The sequence below is a fragment of the Lolium perenne genome, chromosome 4 (genome assembly GCF_019359855.2).
Source record: "Lolium perenne isolate Kyuss_39 chromosome 4, Kyuss_2.0, whole genome shotgun sequence".
In the NCBI taxonomy this organism is placed as follows: domain Eukaryota; kingdom Viridiplantae; phylum Streptophyta; class Magnoliopsida; order Poales; family Poaceae; genus Lolium; species Lolium perenne.
In genome coordinates this window covers 147,716,082-147,734,418 of record NC_067247.2, presented here as the reverse complement: position 1 = coordinate 147,734,418, position 18,337 = coordinate 147,716,082, and the positions used below count along the sequence as shown (strand labels likewise).

At 44.2% G+C, this 18,337-nt stretch overlaps 1 long non-coding RNA gene across 1 annotated transcript; it reads left to right on the top strand.

Annotated features, from left to right (window-relative positions):
* The first annotated feature begins 2,139 nt into the window (after positions 1 to 2,139).
* On the top strand, positions 2,140 to 3,903 carry LOC127348808 (uncharacterized). The gene is made up of 2 exons (XR_007879954.1): positions 2,140 to 2,265; positions 3,685 to 3,903. It is a non-coding gene; the product is annotated as an uncharacterized lncRNA (long non-coding RNA).
* Positions 3,904 to 18,337: the final 14,434 nt, after the last annotated feature.

Sequence of the window (18,337 nt, the reverse complement as noted above, 5' to 3'; positions counted from 1 at the left end):
AGACGGCACCAATTGTCGAGGGTACTCCTCGGCAATGCCCTCCGATTGGGGCTTAGGGTTGATGGAATCCTGTAAGCTGACACGAGACATCGGTTCGCAGACAAGCAGGGAGAGCGATTTACCCAGGTTCGGGGCTCTCGATGAGGTAAAACCCTTACGTCATGCCTGTCTGATCTTGATTATGAAGATATTGGGTTACAATGGGGTGCCGAATAGTTCGGCTGAGATCTCATCGAGAGGCTAAGTGCTATGGTGACCTAGCTCTAGACTTTTGGTGGCTAAGATTGCTAAGATTGATTCTGTCCCTCGGCAGCCCCTCTCCTGGCCTTTATATAAGGGGCCAGGTCTCAAGAGGTCTAACCGAGTACGACTAGGTTTACAGTAGTTTTAAATCTAATCTTTCCTTGTTCGGCTGCTTCCTTGTCTTGCCTGCCAAGGAATCTTCTGGTGCGCCATCCAGGTGGCCCGTCTCGCCTCCAAGTGCCTTCATGGGCCTCCAACTAGATAATACATGATAGGGCAATGTCGGTTACCCGAAGGATAATGCCCACGTCAGAAGGGTTGAAGTTTCACAAGTGAAGAGGGGGTGCTCCTAGGAGCCAGAACTACACCCTTGGAAGAGGCTGGACATCCTAACAAAGTTGCAAAAAAAATACCCGATAAGGTTTGGGCACGTAGGCAAGGCCAACTAGTCTCACATCTTTACTATTATATTGGAGTTGGTCGTAGGTCATACAACGCGTTTGGTGATGGAGATTCGGATCATCCTAACCGCTCAATCTACATCCAACGATATAGTAGGTTGCTGTAATCCCAGCTTAGCTAATTACGGCTTCATGCCACCGTTAGGCCTTGTTTGGTACTAGTGTTTTTGTGGGGATTAGTGGGGATAATACTCTAGAGTATTGGGTGAATCTCTGCTGTCACCCAATCCCCACAAAACCCCATCTCCAATCCACTAGGTAGGGGTAGAGTATTGGGGATTGAAAAAATTACACTAAAATTTGAGGAAAAGTGGGGAAAAGTGGGGATTAAACTCTCTCATACTCTAGCACCAAACATATATTGGGGATAAGTGGGGATTTAAAGTTTGGAGCGGATTATCCCCACTAATCCCACTAAAACTCTAGTACCAAACAAGCCCTTAAGTGGAAAATAAACGCCACCACGGAAACCGACGGCCCGACCCATCACCCCCCGACTTCCCCCCATGAACGCCGTCGCTCCCGTCTCCCTCACCCAGCCCACCCTCCCGCCTTCCCCGAGGACGGCAAGCAGCAGGAATCCTTGGCTGACCACGAGAAGGCACTCGGGGCCCCTGGAGGAGTCCCACAGCCACGGAGTCTGGTCACTCCCGGTCGCGCGCGCCCTCCACTTCGCCATTGCCACGGCCTCCCGCCTGGGCCTCCTCTTCTATAGCATGTACCATGTAGTGTCCGGTTGCCGTCACGAGATCTTCGATTCCTCGTTGGGCGGGGGCGCCGAGATGGCTTGGGGTCTAGATCGGCGACCGTGGGGCCTAGGTCAACGGGCGACACATCTTCGTCGAGCTGTCCGCATGTCCGTTGGGAGGAGGTGCGCAGGCTGGACTAGCGTCCATCCCGGCGGCGGATCGGCGGAGGCGGCAACGCGAGTGGTGTCGACCTGGGCACCGTATCGTCCTAGATCGGCGCCGTCCACTAAGATGATGGCGAGGGGCGATGGTGCGGAGTCGATATGAGGCCATCTCGCGCGCATTTGCAGGCTAAAAGCCAGCGCCTGCCATGGCTCACCGTCACGCGAGGTCCTCGGCGCCAGCGCAGGCCGCGAATGCCACTGCGGCAGGCACGACGTCAACGATGATGACATCGTCGTCTGCCATGGCTGGGAACAACGTCGCGGCCTTGCGGAGCAAGCCCAGACGCATTTGCCCGGTCAACATGCCCGACTAAGGCCTTGTTTACTTCTCAGGTTTTTTTGGGGTTGATAGGGGAAATTACCAGCCCACAAGCAAATCCCGAAACTTCCCGAACGGCCCGTTTACTTCTCAGGTATATTTGAGTGATATCCCGGCCCATCCCAAAATTTCCCGACCCGCTAAGCCCTACCTTCGGGTTTTCTCAGCCACGAGTCGAGCCCCGTGTTTTCTGTCGTGGAAAGGGAGAGAGGGAGGCGACGGCGGCAACGGGAGGCGACGGCGGCGGGGAAAGGCGACGGGGGAAAGGCGACGGCGGCGGGCAAAGCACAACGGCGCCGACAAGATCCTCCTCCGGCGACTGGTCTCCGGTGAGTCACCGCGCCCCCTCCCCTTTTCCCCTTCTCCATAGGTTTCTTGGTGTCGCCGCCGTCTGCGACGGAGCTCCGAGACGGAGGTGCGTGGCCGCCGTGCGCGGCGGGAGAGAAGGGAGCAGCACTTCTGGTGCCGCGTGGGTCTCGGATGGAGGAAGGGAGGATGGAGGGGAAGGCATCGCCACCGGCATTTTCTTCTCCGGATGGTTGAGCCGAACGTTTTTGGGTCACTAGCTTGTAGACATTGCTGGATTTGATCCTTCACCTCTGCCTATGCAACTCTACAGTATTCACAGTATGTCATGTATTGTTAGTTAGTGTTCCCTGGAATTGTCGTGTATTGCTAGCTGTGGTTTGTATCATCATGTATTCGCAGTATGTCATGTATATAAATATGATACCACCACCGGTATTGTTAGTTACTGCTCCCTGGAATAGTTTGGTTTAATGTTGACATTGTAGTTTTGGGAGGACCAGAAATTATCAATTTGATTAGTTTGTGTAATGTATGGATTTTCACACAATGAAACTGTACTGCTGCTGCCTGTATGGGCTTCTTCCAATTTTATCGGATGTCCCCGAAGGGACCTGTATGAGCTTCTTAAGTTGCAGCATTTATTTATTTTACCCTTTTGAAGATAAAGTTATATTTTGCGGTAGTGCACCTAGTTGCTGCAAGCTGCAGTTCATTTTATCTTGCTGCTTGCACTTTATGTTCCGGGCAAAACATATTTACTGCTTGTAGTTGATGTGAAACCATCCAATTTACATCCTAGAAAAGAAATTAGTTATTGAGTAAACAACTGACTTGGCGATATCCACATCCTAGTACTCTAGCTCTTTTTTCCATACCTTTGGTTATAGTTTTACCATTCGTCTAGATACTAATTTGCTGTGTAAATTGTCTCATTTTTACTTGCTTGATTATGTTAGTACTGAAGTACTGATTATAAGGATGGGCTTAGTTAAATTATAAGGATGGGTTTGCATTTCCATTGCGCGCTTCTAGAATTACTGAAACCCAATTATTGATTACTGAAACCCGATTACTGATTCCAGCCAGTAGCCTATGTATGCAGAGATATGTATTCGAAAATGCTCTGTATTAGATTCGTTCATGACTACAAGGATTGCGTAGGTTGACTGTTGTAGTCTGGGTCTCTCTTCTTGTCTGGCCTTGAGCATTTTTGCATCTTATTTGACCACTGGTAGACCATTTTGGCTATGATGTGCAATATCATTTGAATGGTTTTCGACCAGTGAATAGCATGAGCTCGACATGAAATCTGTGCCCTGAAGACAACTATTGGCGTGTATGTAAATTATAAGGATGCTCCCTAGTTGTAGTCACTGTACATTTGAACTATATGTAAGTGATGTATCAGTACTAAATTTTACCGCTGCGTGTATTTGTAGCCGGAGGTCCTTTGGCGGCGGCGGCGTGGTTTCCGGCGTTCGGCGGTGAGCGCAACATGACTTCTAATGTTCTGTCAAACTGTATGACAATGAGTTTATGGTGACGATTGCTCATCTGTTGGGTCGAACATTTATTTATATGTGTGTTCTTGTTTAAGAAAATCGCATGACAAATTTGCATGACACGAAATTTATGTTAAAGCCAAAGTTTTTAATTTAGTGATTGTCCATTATCACTTCTTGGGATGCAAAGATTGAGTTTTTATTATCTGATCACAATCCTCTCGTATCCCCTCTCATCCCCAAAAACAAAGTAACTAGAAGCTGTGGGGGAGGGTGTGGGGAAATGAGGGGAAATTAGGGGGAAAATGGGGATTTGGTGAAACGGGGGTTTTCACCCAATCCCCTCTCATCCCCAAACCCCCAGGGGATGGAAATACTAGAAGTAAACAAGGCCTAATAGAACACGTCTGGCGCCTGGTCGCCAGCGAACAGAGTGTGTGCGGCGCCAGCGAACAGAGTGCGTGCGGTCGCGAGGTAGAGCGCGACGATGCCGACCTTCGGCGTGCAGCACCTGGCGCGGGGTATCACGCGGTCGTCAGTCGTCACTGGTCAGACGCCTTAGAACGTGTGCCGGTGCACGGTGCCCGGATTGCATGTGCGACCAATGGAGGAGCAATTGGTTTGCTGTTGGCTGATTGCGAGAGGCGAGTGTTTGCTAATCTATTGCTGATTTAGAGCTGCCGGAATGCTTTCACAGGTATAAGTACCATTGTATCTGCATTACAGATTCGACAGATTCGTGGTTGTTGGATTGCAGCCTTGAATTTTATCCAACAATCAAATATATATGCAAGAGTACTTATTCATGTTTATAGTTTTATACACACAATCTATGTTTATTTGACTTGCGATGCCTATTTTGCAGGCTTCAGCAAACATTAATTCCAATTCTTCCTCCAATCCTTGGTGAGGAGATGCTACTTATACTCGGCAGTTAGGAGGATGCACTCATGTAACAACCATTTATCAAATCTTCTATGTTATAGCTGAATGCCCGCGCGTTGCAGCGGATCTCTCATATTCTCTTTGTCCCCTCTGGCCCTCTCTCTCTTCGATAATTTCAATATATTGTGAATTATCTGAACAAATTACACTCAATTTTTCTCTTGATACAAGGATAATAATTGAAAATAAAATAATTTTAAGTGCTCGGTGGCAGAAATTACACCATAGATTGCTAGTTGGTGCACCATGGCATGCGAGGTAGAGGCATCCCCGCATAGTGAGGCGTACACACACGATAAGTGTTGGTGACCTCCACGCCATAGGCCACAACGACATCAAGCCACCGGAGGCGCCACACCATGAGGCGTTGTTGCACCATATCTCATGCCATCTCCAGCGGGCCGACTTAAACAGTTCTGGGTTGTCAGAAACGGCCGCATGGATAGGTGAGCAGCCCGCGTACGCTCCAGCAGGGTGATGCAAATGTACCGACCAGTTCGCCCGACCCAATCGTTCACCGAATTAGGGAACCGATGCATCTGCTTGGCCAGCGAGTGTGTCCGCCTTTGTGCACCTAGGGCTCGCATGGAAGCGACCCGGCGGCTGAAAGGCTGAGCGATGGAAGCGACCCGGTGGCTGAAAGGCTGACCGGCAGCAGCGAGAGACGCAACCCGAGGGCTGAAAAGCTGACCGGCGCTATCGATGGACGCGACCCGACAAAAGAAGGCTGGCCGGCTGCTGCAGCCATGGCCGCAAAGCCTGTGTTGTCTCCTCCATCAAATGCCGATGCTCGAGCTGCCCGCGGCATCCAATGCCCTTGGCCTATTTAAGCGCTACCTCCGTCGTGGTCATCACCACCAAGCTCCCACCCACCAAGCATCTCCGCTGTAGCAGGCGGCGATACTGCAGTCTTACCGGCTAGCGCACGATCAGAGTAATTTTGCTCGTATCCTAGAGCAGGCGGACCAGCAGCTTCTCCAGCGCGCCATGCTGGTCTCCGGCGAACGGTTGGCTGGTGAAGAGGCTGGGTGACTCTACATGGAGTCAGAGCGACAGATGATCTTTGAGCTAAATGCTTGGACGCTGGCCGAGGAACGCTGCCGCAAAGATGTACGACTCGCCCTCAACACCAAGTACACCATGAGGCAGCGGTTCATGTTGATCCAGCGGGCCGCCTCTGCATCATCGACCACCGCGGAGAATGATGGCCAAGCTGGGCCATCGCGATCGCCGACAGAGGGCCAATACAGTTTTTAGTTGCTTTCATTCAAACATGTACATACAACGAATTTTGAATGAAATTTCAGCTTCTGCCTTGTTTTGTAGTATACCACATCGTCAAAATGCACCAGTCCGGACTGAATGGGTGCGGTAAGGTGGTGCCGCTGGATCCACCGGACCGGGAGACGCATCCAGTCCGTGAGCCGATCCAAACAGACAGAAACAAATCGTTTGGGTTACCAATTTAGGTCGAGCCACTGAAGATGTTCTCAGTGCCCACGATCCTCAAATGCTAGGCGAGACTATCCCGTTTCTAAAAGATATCCAAGGAAGATCTTTTAGTAGGCTACTAAATTGTCCTCTCAAAATCTTTTGGGCCAATAGAAAATCGAAGATTTGCGGTTCCCACCATTTATACATGTTGCAAACACAGGATGAAGTGAAAAAATTTAAACCACACGCTAACACTACACACCCGATTAGCAATTGACCAACTCGATTTGTATTTTGACCGTGTAGTTCTGGGTGTCATGCACGTCCAGCCAGAGATGCCATGAGTCCATGACCGTGTAGTTCTGGGTGTTATGCTCGTCCAGCCAGAGATGCCATGGTTATCGTATTTACCCCCTCACCGGCATTGCCAAGGATTGCTTCAAACACCATCATTGACTGCTCCTCAGACGCACAGTACGTTCACGTGGCTATTTCCAATTCCTGTTGTAACACGACCCAGCCGCAAATAAACATGGCCAAAACGGACCTAAACAAAACTACCAAGGACGTACTACGGTTGCATTGCAATTTGATAGTAAAAAAGATTGGGCGTACCATCATCAGCATGTATTGGGCCCGTAAAAAAGCACGTTTGAGACACCAGACATACCATCATAAGCAGATATTGGGCCTGTAGAGAAGCCCGTTTGTGACACCAGGCAGCCACCTATTGCAATTTAACAGTAAAGATTTACTTGCTGAGTATTATAGCAGTGTTTTCAGATGTTGAATAATTCCCGTATTGCAGGTTTTCCTTTATCGCATCACACGGCCATACTGATTTATGGCATTCGCGCAGGCAGGAGTGGACCGGCTCCAGGTGGTGGTGATCAGCGGGGAGGAAGCCGGAGAGGGGTGCGCGGAGCCAGACCTGACGGTGTCGGTATCGCTGCAGGTGCAGCAGCATTTCTGCCATGTCAGTTAAACACAAAGGCCTCTCTTTAGTAAATTTCTTATCTGCTATTGAGGATATCCGTGAAGCCCTTTGTCTTAGTTTCTAGCGATTCTATGCAGTCTTTGACATGATCAATTGCAGGGCATCAGGTGCATCATGGTGGGCAAGATCGATGTGCATACTCGATTTGGGATCATGGAGCTGTCCATAAATATAATACTCCGTAGTTGGATGTACTTGCCTCAAGAAGGACGACGGACACAACAAGGTATATATACCATATGTTCTGCTTTGAGTTTATTAATTATTAAAAACATTTACACCTTGTTTTTGTGATATACTTAGCTCGTCTGGTTCAGTCTTATTTTGACTGGATGAATAACACAAGCTTAGAACCAGTCATTGTATATTTTTCTTTTCCAAAAGATGATAGCAATCTGTACTTTGAATGGAGGTTTAATGCAGTAAATAGTACACAAGGGAAAAGGTTAGCCTTGGACCTCTAGCACTGTTAATAAATATGTCTATTATCCTGAAAAAAATGTGGAACTGATTTTGTCCCCATACAGCTCTTGATCTGTCAAAGAAGAAACGCTTGAGTTTTCTGTCTACATTTCTTCAAGAATCCTGACACTAAGATAAATAAACCTTGATACTGCATGCATTTACCTTGGTTGTTGTGCATGTGACAACATATTCATATAGGAACATATGAAGCTGCAACTGTCAAGTTACTGCCCACTGTACCTTTAGTTTTGCATCTTCCAACTAAACATGTGATTTTATTCGTGACATTACATACATGTTTTTATCGTTTGTTCTTGCTGTTTTACAATCTCACTTCTGAATCGAATCTTGCATGTTATTTATGTGAACTTATACAAGGATTTTACAACACTTATAATATATCGCTACATGAATTCACCCTATTCAATTCAAGCATATGCAGACGGACATGCAAGAAAAGATATAGGAAGAGTTTGTGATTTCATTTGGAAACCATACATATATGATATGATAGTGTTAAATTTTCCATTGATTTTTCTTTCCAAAGGTATATTGTGCTTCTCCACAGAGTATATTCAAATGATGTTACTGACACCAATATATTTGCATGCATTGTGCAATATGGAAGAGAAACTTGTTTCCTCTCGTTCATCGAGAAAGTTCAGGCTGGATTTATGTGAACTAGAAGCTAGGGTTTTAACTGCATGGTGTCATTGAGAAATATTTACAACTATATAGTTAGAGTTTGACAATTTCATCACTGCTAAGACTTCAGTTGGTGCATTCCATGTTCGGCCAAAGCGCACGAAAATTATCGGTCGAATCAGGTGAACATCAACTTTGCCTTCTTTTTGTCGATGTTCTATTATAATCGTATATAGTTTTCCCTTACAACAACACATTTTTATGCCATATTTTTATTTAATGAACTTCGATATATGTTTTAATTTGTAGTTCATGGATGTTAATTTTGTGGGCGTTTTCGGAAATAAACAACCAACATAGGCCAGGAGGAAATGTTGTTGTAAGTTACAAAAACACACCGAGTTTTACACAACATCCATGGAGGGAATATCAAAACGCGTTGAAAACTCATTGATTTTTACACAACCAACATTTGTGACGTTGCAAAGGGAGTAAAGCTTATACTTAATAAGAGATGAGTATTTGGTCCATTATTTTAACTGTATATGATACTCAATTAAATATTTTATCAACATATACTTCGAGGAAAGTTGAATCTCGATGTATTTACAATGCTATTTTATGCACATTTGAATTTTTAACACTATTTATATTCGTTGAGAGAAAAAACTTGAAAGACCGTGGCAACGCACGGGCATTCAACTAGTGAAGATCATAGCTCACTCGACGAAAACGGAAATGTAAAACGGAAATGTAAAAGTATTGATTGAACCCCATGATTACACTCCCACACTTTTCTTGAATGTTTCTTTTTTCTATCTCTCAAAGAATATAACATATGAATTTGAAACTTTCAATATCACTAAGACATTGCAACTAACTAAAACATGGAAAAAATAGTTCGGAATTTTTTGTGCAAATTAATTTCTCAAATGTATAAAGTTAAATTTTTTTAATGTATATTTAAATCTAAAAAAATCTGAACTATTTTTCGCGCATTATATCTCAAATGTTTTGGTGAACTGCAAAGTTTACAATTCATATGCTCTATGGTGTGTGAGATACAAAAAGTCAACGTTTATTGAGAAGAAGAAAAAGGCTAGCGCGGATTTTGATAAACCTATAAATAGCCAAGTTGGGGGTATGTATCTAATTGCCTTCTTAGAATATCCACTCTGAACAACGAAAGAAGATAACTTGTGCAAACTAGAGTGTTTGAATGTCTGAATACGAAAGAAGTCTAGATAACCCCCTAACTTTCATGTTTGGGACGGAGAACCCCCCTAACTTTCAACTGGAGCACTTAACCCCTCAAGTATGCATTACCAGGTAAATTACCCCCTTAGTTGCTGATAGCTGTTTTAGCTGACTTCGACACTGGTTTTGGCCACGTAGCTTACGGTTAAGAGATGGGGAAAGGAAAAAGTCCACTCGCAAGGAGACGTCAATGCCGCCGCCGGCCAACTGCAGGAAGCGCAGGAGTCCACCGGCCAGCCTGGAGAACATCCGCCGCCGGCCAACTGTAGGAAGCGTGTCCTGGCGCGCCTCCCACCAGCCAGCTTCTTCCGCCTCTGTACCATCTGCCGAGAGTGGCGCGCGGTCACCCTCTCCCTGACATTCCTCGAGAGCGTGAGGACGCCCCAGGAGGGACTTCTACATCATCTCCAAGGAGCAAGGTTTTCACTAGGAAACGAAGCAAAGTCTCCGGGCAGCAAAATACACTAGACAAACAAAGCACAAGTGACACGAAAAGTCATATTGAAACATGGGCACCAGTGCTCTCACCGTATTAAAAAATTCGAAAATTATATTTATATGTTTAAAATAATTATGTACCAAAATTCTAAAAGTACATAATGATGTACCCCACTAACCTACAAAATCTCAATTTCAAATGTTTTGTTTTTTGACCTATACAAAAATGACAAAATTTGTTTTCTTTTTGTAGATTTGAATCATTACACTCAGATCTATGCATTTGTTATTTTTGTGCAGCCTAAAATACACATTATTTTCAGTTGAAAATTTACACGATTATGGGATACAATACCAGCTATATCATAATTTATTTTCAGATTTTTGTGAAGCTTAGAAATATGATTTTTAATTTATTTTTGAAGTGAGATCATTGGTGCTCATGTGCACCAAATCTCTGTCCCAAGTGACATTCCAAGTTTCCCCTGTATGTATATACATGCTCCACTGGTGCCTAGTGAACAGCTACGTGTCCAGAAGGAGACCACCAAGGACTCAGCTGACACGTACACAGCTATGGTTCTGACGCATGTTCAGAGCGATGAAGCGGCGGTGGCGGCAGCCGTCTTCACGTCGAGGTACGTGCAGGACCATGTCCCGAGCTACGAGCTAGGGGAGAAGCCCATCTCCAAGGACGAGCTGCTGCTGGACGCAGCCGCGGCTGAACCATGGTTCCTCATGCTCTCCGAGCGTGCCCGTCCTACCGTAGTTTACAACACGGTACAAATTGTCCATTGATTAAAAGTAATACTAGGCACACCGGCCTCGGTCAACGAGACGTCTTCTTGAGCGGCTCCGGGAACGACTTGTACAAGTCCTTCGTCGTCCACGTCCTTCCATCACCCTGCCTATCTAGGCGTTCTTCGATATCCCTCTTAGACAACCCTCTGAGTTGGTGTAAGAGCCCCGATGCGTTGGATACATCTTGTAAGATAATTTCCGAGAGCTTTACTTGGATGCGATGGAAGTCTTCTCTAAGATCATCATCATTGATTTCCCTCGACATTTTAATGGGGTCTCGCTTACTAGGTGGCAGACACATCATCTCTGCATCCTCGACAAACCCTTTGAGGATATAGAAGGCCTCCTTAATGCTGCCAGCTGGCTACTTGATACTTGGTAAACAAACTGGTGCTGCTACCAACTTTGGTGCGCCACAGAATATTTACACTTGGTAAACAAACTGGGCTAATGCAGTGTTCTGTCAGAAACACATCATTAGCTCAGTGGTTAAGCCCACTGGTAGGCTTGGGTAACCCAGGTTCGAACCCTAGCTGCCCCTACTTTTTTCCCTTTTTAAAAAATGTTTTTGTTACATTTTCAAGAAAGAACACAACATTTAATCATTACTAGGGATTTTCAATTACAAATTACTTGTATCACACACACATGTTCTTGTCTCTCTCACACACACATGTTCTTGTCTCTCTCACACACACATGCATGTATTTGTCACACACACACACCAAAAAAAGATCTTCTTCGTCCCGGCTTCGAGCTCTAGCTCTCTTCGCATTCTTCTTGCCCTTTCGGTTGTTGGCGGTTGAATACTTTATGCCGGCCACCTTGAGATTTCTTCGCGTGAACGGACAACCTTTAGAGGGCAGGGAGGTCTTCCTTCTTACTTTACTAGTAGTAGGCATGTCGAAGTGCCTGTCGAACTCCTCCTCGATCTTTGGGTCATCGTTCTTGTCCAAGTCTTCCCCGTTGGCGTCTCCTTGCATTCCTATGATGCTCCTCTTGCCCCTCCTCGCGACAACACGGCTAGGCCTCAATGGATCGGTGATGAAGAAGCATTGGTCAACTTGGCTACCGAGTACCCATGGCTCATTTTTCGCAGATGCGTTCTTCGATTTTGCATCAGGTATAACCATGGTTGTGAAATATCGGCCTTCTTTTTCGACCTTCTTGGCCCATCTCACACGAAACATTGGCACCGTCTCTCCACATTAATTGAGCTCCCATATCTCCTCGATCCTTCCAAAAAATCTTTCCTTGACATTTGTCTCGTCATCGGCGTATGACAGCACTCCTGGGTTTTGATTTTCACTATTTCTGTCCTTTTCCTCGGTGTAGAATCTGTAACCGTTGACCTGATAGGTCCTTACGTTATGCCCGGGGCCCTGTGATAAGGTGTATATGAGTTTTTCATCTTCGGTAGAAGGCCTTTTTCTCTGTGCTTCAAGCAGTTGAGTTTGCTTGAACCAACGCGTGAAGCTGGAGTTGTGCTCTTTGGTTACGTCTCCCATCTTCCTCGGCCGGCCCATATCGATGTAATTCTTCTCAATCATCCTTTTGTGCTCTTGCACGAAAGGTTCGATCAGTTTTAAGTGTTGTAGCGCGACCCGGTGATCCCTGTCAAAGTCGTCGCGTCGATTGGCAATGCCGACATGGACTGAGCGGTAGCCCTCGCGGTGACCGACTCCAGCGAGCCTGCCGAGGTGCGTCTTGGAGGGTAGACCAGCATGATCCTCATCGTCCTCGGTGCTTGGATAATTCTGGAGGAAGGAGATGCACTCGTAGGTTAGAAACCCCTTGATACGTCTCAAACGTATCTATAATTTCTTATGTTCCATGCTAGTTTTATGACAATACTCACATGTTTTATATACACTTTATATCGTTTTAATGCATTTTCCGGAACTAACCTATTAACAAGATGCCGAGGTGTCAGTTCCTGTTTTCTGCTGTTTTTGGTTCCAGAAAAGCTGTTCGGGCAATATTCTTGGAATTGGACGAAACGAAAGCCAAACCTTCTATTTTACCGAGACGGACCCAGAACACTGAAGGAGAGATGAAGAAGGGCCAGGGGGGCCCCACACCACCTGGTGGTGCGGCCAAGGAGGGGGGCGCGCCCAGGTATGGGGTGGGCCCCTCGGGCACCCCCTCGCGCCGCCCTTTCGCCTATATAATCCCTCGCGACGCGAAAACCCTAAATCAATCAGTCATATTCCAGAAAGACTCCAGGGGCGCCGCCGCCATCGCGAAACCTAGTTTCGGGGGTCAGAAGTCTCTGTTCCGGCGCCCTGCCGGGACGGGGAATTGCCCCCGGAGTCATTGATACGTCTCAAACGTATCTATAATTTCTTATGTTCCATGCTAGTTTTATGACAATACTCACATGTTTTATACACACTTTATATCATTTATACGCATTTTCCGGCACTAACCTATTAACAAGATGCCGAAGCGCCAGTTCCTGTTTTCTGCTGTTTTTGGTTTCAGAAATCCTACACGGGAAATATTCTCGGAATTGGACGAAACAAAAGCCTAGGGTCTTATTTTCCACGGAGCTTTCCAGAAGATCGAAGGAGATACGAAGTGGGTCCACGAGGCGCCCACACCATAGGGCGGCGCGGCCAAGGAGGCGCCCGCACCGGCCTATGGGGTGGGGCCCTCGTGCCTCCCCCGACTCTGCCCTTCCGCCTATTTATTCCCTCCGTCGCGAAAACCCTATTACCGAGAGCCACGATACGAGAAAAGTTCCAGAGACGCCGCCACCGCCAATCCCATCTCGGGGGATTCAGGAGATCGCCTTCGGCACCCTGCCGGAGAGGGGAATCATCACCCGGAGGACTCTACATCACCATGATCGCCTCCGGACTGATGTGTGAGTAGTTCATCCTTGGACTATGGGTCCACAGCAGTAGCTAGATGGTTGTCTTCTCCTCTTGTGCTATCATGTTTAGATCTTGTGAGCTACCTATCATGATCAAGATCGTCTATTTGTAATGCTACATGTTGCGTTTGTTGGGATCCGATGAATATGGAATACTATGTCAAGTTGATTATTGATCTATCATATATGTGTTGTTTATGATCTTGCATGCTCTCCGTTGCTAGTAGAGGCTCTGGCCAAGTTGATACTTGTGACTCCAAGAGGGAGTATTTATGCTCGATAGTGGGTTCATGCCTCCATTGAATCTGGGACAGTGACAGAAAGTTCTAAGGTTGTTGATGTGCTGTTGCCACTAGGGATAAAACATCAATGCTTTGGCTAAGGATATTTGTGTTGATTACATTACGCACCATACTTAATGCAATTGTCTGTTGTTTGCAACTTAATACTGGAAGGGGTGCGGAGGCTAACCCGAAGGTGGACTTTTTTGGCATAGATGCATGCTGGATAGCTGTCTATGTTATTTGTCGTAATGCCCTAAGTAAATCTCATATTAGTCATCATGATATGTATGTGCATTGTTATGCCCTCTCTATTTGTCAATTGCCCAACTGTAATTTGTTCACCCAACATGCTATTTCTTATTGGAGAGACACCACTAGTGAACTGTGGACCCCAGTCCATTCTTTTACATCTGAATACAATCTACTGCAATCATTGTTCTCTGGTATTCTTTGCAAACAAACATTATTCTCCACACCATATGTTTAATCCTTTGTTTACATCAAGCCGGTGAGATTGACAACCCCACTGTTACGTTGGGGCAAAGTATATTGATTGTGTTGTGCAGGTTCCACGTTGGCGCCTGAATCCCTGGTGTTGCGCCGCACTACACTCCTTCACCAACAACCTTCACGTGGCCTTCATCTCCTACTGGTTCGATAACCTTGGTTTCTTACTGAGGGAAACTTGCTGCTGTACGCATCACACCTTCCACTTGGGGTTCCCAACGGGCGTGTGCTTTACGCGTTATCAAGCTAAATTTCTGGCGCCGTTGCCGGGGAGATCAAGACACGCTGCAAGGGGAGTCTCCCACATCCAATATCTTTACTTTGTTATTGTCTTTCTTTACTTTATTTTATTTTCTGTTTTGTTTGCTTTCTTTATATCAAAAATACAAAAAAATTAGTTACTTGCATTTACTTTATTTTCTGTCTTGTTTGCTTTCTTTATATCAAAAACACAAAAAAAATAGTTACTTGCATTTACTTTACTTAATTTAGTTTGCTTAGTTTATTTTTATTATTGCTAGAATGAGTAATCCTGAAGTTGAAGTTCGCTCGTTTAAGCAACAAGGGGGAGAATGTTTTAAAGATGCTTGGTATAGAATTAGTGATGCTCATTGTAGGTGCACTAAGAAACACTCCACTATTATCCTACTTAGGAACTTTTCTGTTGGTATCTCTAGCTGGAATAGGTATGTTCTTGATACTCTTGCGGGAGGTAATTTCCTAGGCACTCCTGCTTTAGAAGCTAGCTATATTATTGAGAGTCTAGTTGAAATACCAACTGTTAATGAAGCTAAAATTGAAATTTCTCTTGAAGATGTCATGAAAAAGTTGGAGGCCATAGAGAAAAATCTTCCAAGTGTTGAGACTAAATTGGGAATATTACTTGATAACACTGATAAACTTGATAAATCTCTAAGTGGATTTAATGAGAGAATTGCCATCCTAGAAACTTATGCTACTAATGATAATCAAACCCATAGGATTAGTGAACTTGAAAAAGCTATGGGAACCTTGGGTTCAACTTTATCTTCTCTTAAGTTTAAGGTGAAAGCTTATGTGGGTAAGGAGCAAAAGTTCATGTATGTCTCTAAGGTGCCTAAGCTCAAAAACTATTATAAGCCTAAAATTGATAAAGTCCTTAGTACCACTATGGGAAATTTAGATAATGGAGCATCTAAGATACCTATTGTGACAAGTTGTGAAAATTATGATGTTGATGCTTCATCTCTTGATAATACTTGATTTACACTTTCTGCGCCTAGCTGAAAGGCATTAAAGTAAAGCGCTTATGGGAGACAACCCATTATTTTACTTCTGCAATTTTTGTTTTATATTTGAGTCTTGGAAGTTGTTACTACTGTAGCAACCTCTCCTTATCTTTATTTTATTGCATTTTTGTGCCAAGTAAAGTCTTTGATAGTAAGGTTGATACTAGATTTGGATTACTGCGCAGAAACAGATTTCTTGCTGTCACGAATTTGAGTAGGTCTCTCTGTAGGTAACTCAGAAAAATCATCGAAAATTCATGAGTGATCCTCAGATATGTACGCAACTTTCATTCAATTTGAGCTTCTTCATCTGAGCATGTTAAGTGCCTCTAAAAATTCATCTTTACGGACTGTTCTGTTTTGACAGATTCTGCCTTTTATTTCACATTGCCTCTTTTGCTATGTTGAATGGATTTCTTTGTTCCATTAACTTTCGGTAGCTTTGAGCAATGTCCAGAAACGTTAAGAATGATTGTGTCTTCTCTGAATATGTGAATTTTTGATTATGCACTAACCCTCTAATGAGTTTGTTTTGAGTTTGCTGTGGAGGAAGTTTTCAAGGGTCAAGAGAGGAGGATGATACAATATGATCAAGAAGAGTGAAAAGTCTAAGCTTGGGGATTCCCCCGTGGTTCATCCCTGCATATTTCAAGAAGACTCAAGCATCTAAGCTTGGGGATGCCCAAGACATCCCCTTCTTCATCGATAACTTATCAGGTCACCTCTAGTGAAACTATATTTTTATTCCGTCACATCTTATGTGCTTTACTTGGAGCGTCTGTATGTTTTTGTTTTTGTTTGAATAAAATCGGATCCTAGCATTCTTTGTGTGGGAGAGAGACACGCTCCTCTCGTTCATATGAACACTGGTGTTCTTAGCTTTACTTTAAATGTTCATGGCGAAGGTTGAAATTGCTTCGTTCATTGTTATTTGGTTGGAAACAGAAAATGCTTCATGTGGTAATTGGTATATGGTCTTGAATAATTTGATACTTGGCAATTGTTTTGCTATAGATCATGTTTAAGCTCTTGCATCATGTACTTTGCACCTATTAATGAAGAACTACCATAGAGCTTGTTAAAATTTGGTTTGCATGATTGGTCTCTCTAAAGTCTAGATATTTTCTGGTGAAGTGTTTGAACAACAAGGAAGACAGTGTAGAGTCTTATAATGCTTGCAATATGTTCTTATGTAAGTTTTGCTGTACCGGTTCATACTTGTGTTTGCTTCAAAGAACCTTGCTAGCCAAAGCCTTGTACTGAGAGGGAATGCTTCGCGTGCATCCAAAACCTTGAGCCAAAACCTATGCCATTTGTGTCCACCATACCTACCTACTATATGGTATTTCTCTGCCATTCCAAAGTAAATTGTTTGAGTGCTACCTTTAAAATTTCATTCCTTGTCTTTGCAATATATAGCTCATGGGAAAATAGCCTTAAAACTATTGTGGTAAAGAATATGTAGCTTATGTATCTTGTTTCTTATAAGTTGCTTGTTGAGCGGTAACCATGTTTCTGGGGACGCCATCAACTATTACACCTTTGTTGAATATCATGTGAGTTGCTATGCATGTTCGTCTTGTCTGAAGTAAGGGTGATTTATCATGATCAAATGGTTTGAGTATGCATATTCTTAGAGAAGAACATTGGGCCGCTAACAAAAGCCATGAATCATGGTGGAAGTTTCAGTTTGGACATTAATCCTCAATCTCTTATGAGAATATTATCTGTTGTTGAATGCTTATGCATTAAAGAGGAGTCCATTATCCGTTTTCTATGTTGTCCCGGTATGGATGTCCTTAGTTGAGATCTATCAAAAACGAGAAATCAAATGCGATCTATCTCCTTGGACCTTTGTACAGGCGGCATAGAGGTACCCCTTTGTGACACTTGGTTGAAACATATGTAATGCAATGATAATCCATGGAAATCCAAGCTAATTAGGACAAGGTGTGAGCACTATTGGTATTCTATGCATGAGGCTTGCAACTTATAGGATGTCTCATGCATAACACATATGAATTATTACTACCGTTGAAAAAAAAATTTCTATGTTTTCAAGATAAAAGCCCAAGCACAAAAATAGTAATCCATGCTTCCCTCTGCGAAGGGCCTTTGTTTTACTTTAATGTTGAGTCAGTTTACCCACTTCTTTCTATCTTAGAAGCAAACACTTGTGTCAACTGCGTGCATTGATTCCTACATACTTGCTTATTTGCATTCATCATATTACTTTGTGTTGACAATCATCCATGAGATATACATCCATGAGATATACATGTTGAAGTTGAAAGCAACTGCTGAAACTTATATCTTCCTTTGTGATGCTTCAAACTTTCTACTAAGAATTTATTGCTTTATGAGTTAACTCCTATGCAAGTCTTATTGATGCTTGTCTTGAAAGTACTATTCATGAAAAGTCTTTGCTATATGATTCAGTTGTTTAGTCATTGTCTTTACCATTGCTTCGAATCACTTCATTCATCTCATATGCTTTACAATAGTATTGATCAAGATTACGATAGCAGCATGTCACTTCAGAAATTATCCTTGTTATCGTTTACCTACTCGAGGGCGAGTAGGAGCTAAGCTTTGGGATGCTTGATACGTCTCAAACATATCTATAATTTCTTATGTTCCATGCTAGTTTTATGACAATACTCACATGTTT